We start from the raw sequence: 3,104 nt of genomic DNA on the forward strand, positions 1-3,104 counted from the left end.
TCAGGCTTTCTGTCTTCTCTCCTTCCTCCATGCCCCTCTGGATTCCTTTAGCCCCTCAGCTTTCCTCCCATAGAGTCTTACCTCTTCTTCTCAGTTCTAATCTTTGTATTTTCATGGAGGAGCAAAGGTAGAGTCGGGGGAGGTGAATACTGCAGAAAGGATATACACCAAACTATAGAATCTACTGCATTCCCAGAATGGCCCCCTCAATATATATTGTATGGACTATGACAGTGATGGCGAACCTTCTGAGCTCGGCGTGTCAGCATTTTGAAAAACCATAACTTAACTCTGGTGCCATGTCACATATAGAAATTTTTTGATATTTGCAACCATAGTAAAACAAAGACATATTTTTGATATTTATTTTATATATTTAAATGCCATTTAACAAAGAAAAATCAACCCAAAAAATGAGTTTGCCTGTCACCTCTGACACGCATGTCATAGGTTTGCCATCACTGGACTATGATGACACAAGCATGTCATTGCTTTTGTTGTTTTGCCAAATGTCTACTGTTACTTGAGCCTTGGTATGTGTCAGGCTCTAGGAAAATGTGAAGTGAAAAACAATCCTGCCAAAATAGCACCAATAAAAAAGCATTTCCTTTGAACTCATATTGTCAGAGTTTGCTTGTTTGCTTGCTTATTTGATTCAGCCAATCACTCTTTCAACAAACATTAAGACATTATTTTACCTAGTTAAGGTTCGTAAGTCATAAGACATTTGAGGTCACATCCCTTCATTGAACTTATATTCTACTGGAGAAAGACAGAAAATAAATAAAGAAAGAAAATGTCATACAGTAATGTTCTGTGAAAAAAAATGGAACAGTTTATGGGGTAGGGAGGGGTTTCATTAAGCACAGTGATCAGAGAAGACCTCTTTGAGGGAGTAGCTTTTAAGCTGAGACATGGGAAAGGAAAACGACTCAGAGTTTGATGGAGAACATTTCAGGTAAAAACAATAAAGCAACAAGTGCAAAGGTTTCTAAGTGAGAAAGATCCTGCTGAGTTGTAGGAATGGGCAGAAGGTCAATGTAAAGGAGAGAGACAGATATGAGATGAGGTTGAAGAGATAAATGACAACTAAAACCAAGACAGGGAACACAAAAGAAGGGTTTATAGAAAAAATAATCCATTAAATTTAGGCATATTCAGTAAAAATACAAGGGTTTTATGAACCTAACAACTAATGCCTAAGGTTAGCATACATATGAAACCAAATGGAAACAGACACTGTATAGGTTTATAACTAATCTAATAAAAGAGAAACATGCAAATTGGTGTCACTCTGCTACGCCCACCAGCCAATCAGGATGAGCATGCAAATTAACCTAACAAAGATGGTGGTTAATTTGCATATGCAGGCACAGAGCGAAGACTGAAGATTACTGAAGACTGGAGACGACTGAAGACTGAAGAGGCTTGCCTTCTCTGAGGTCAGAGTGGAGAAGCCTCCAGGCTTGGCTGGATCCCGGGTACTGGAGGAAAATCGGTGCTGGCAGCCAGGGGAAGGAAGGCCTATTGCATGAATCTCTTCATGCAACGGGCCTCTAGTACATTTATAACCCTCAGACTTTAAATTATCCAAAGTGACATGAAAATGCTATAGGCACTAGTTACTGGCAACACAGAACAAATTTTTGTATCTCAAGTATGCAGCATATAGTTTTTGCTTCTATTAAGATGATCATGTGTGTTTTGTCCTTTATTCTGTTAATATGGTATATATCCTTCACTGATTTTCAGGAAAATTTTTCAGTTATCAATAATTACACCTCGGATAAAGCTCATTGGCTAAAATACTGCCACTGTTCAGGGCTATATTCACTAATTTGGGATGTTAAGCCCAGTTTATATTCCTGGGATAAATTCCACTTAAAGATAGTGTATAAGTTCCTTGGTTCAGTTTGCTAGGATTTTGTTGAAGAGCTTGTGTCTATATTCATAAAAGATATTTGTCTGTGGTTTTCTTGTGGCCTTTGGTTTTAGTATCTGAGTAATACTGACCTGGTTGAATGACTTAAGAAAGGTTATTTCCTCTTCTATAGTTGGCAAAACTTTATGAAGACTTAGCATTAATTCTTCTTCAAATGTTTGATAGAATTAAATGGTGAAGCCATATGGGCCTGAGCTTTTCTTTGTGGGAAGTTACTAATGTAGGTATTTTAAAATTTTAGTAGCTTGTGTGTTTCCATGAATTTTTCCATTTCTTCTGGACTATTTAATTTGTTAGTGCTCAGAGTATTTCTGTATAATCCTGTTTATTTATGTAAGGCAATAGTCATGTCACCTTTTCATGATTTCAGTAATTTGATCCTTCTTTCTCTTTTTTTCCTTGGTCTGTCTAGCTAAAGCTTTGTCAGTTTTTTAAATCTTTTCAAAGAACTAACTTTTATATTCTTTAATGTTTTTTCTATGCTCCATTTCATTCAATTTCACTCCAATATTTATTATCTTCTTCCTTGTTGTTTTGGGTTTGGCTTGTTCTTCCTTTTCTAGTTTGTTAAGGTCAGGTTTTTGATTTTAGATTTTACTTCTTTTTAATATACTTTACAATAATAAATTTCTCTCTAAACACTGCTTTAAACTGATGCATTCCATAAATTTTGATATGTTGTGCATCATTTTCATTCATTGCAAAATATTTTCTAATTTCTCTTGTGATTTCATCTTTGACCTATTGTTTACTTAGGGATAAACTTATTTTTGAATTTTCCAAATTCCCTTCTATTAATTGCTTTCTAATTTCATTCAATTTAGGTCAGATAACACACTCTGCATGGTTTCAGTATTTTCAAACTTATTTAATCTTGTTTAATAGTCTAACCCAGAAAATGTTCCATGTGTACTTGAAAATAATGTGCATTCTGATGTTTTTTGGTAGACTGCAGTATAAATGTTTGTTAGATTTAGTTGGTTTACAGTGTTGTCTTCTCTTTCTATGCTGATGTTAGGTTTAGTTGTTTTATTTAAAGTGGAGTCTTGAAATATTCAGTTATTATTGTTGAATTATCTATTTCTCCCTTCAATTCTATCAGTTTTGGTTCATGTATTTTGTGGTTCTGTGGTTAGGTGGAATATATATATATATATTATAT

At 34.8% G+C, this 3,104-nt stretch overlaps 1 protein-coding gene across 1 annotated transcript in view; it reads right to left on the reverse strand.

The window, feature by feature from the left end:
• The window catches only part of GABRA3 (gamma-aminobutyric acid type A receptor alpha3 subunit), a 97,191-nt gene that overhangs the window by 64,171 nt on the left and 29,916 nt on the right, over nucleotides 1-3,104 (reverse strand). The window lies entirely within an intron of this gene.

Source organism: Myotis davidii, unplaced genomic scaffold, assembly GCF_000327345.1.
Source record: "Myotis davidii unplaced genomic scaffold, ASM32734v1 scaffold1540, whole genome shotgun sequence".
NCBI classification, from domain to species: domain Eukaryota; kingdom Metazoa; phylum Chordata; class Mammalia; order Chiroptera; family Vespertilionidae; genus Myotis; species Myotis davidii.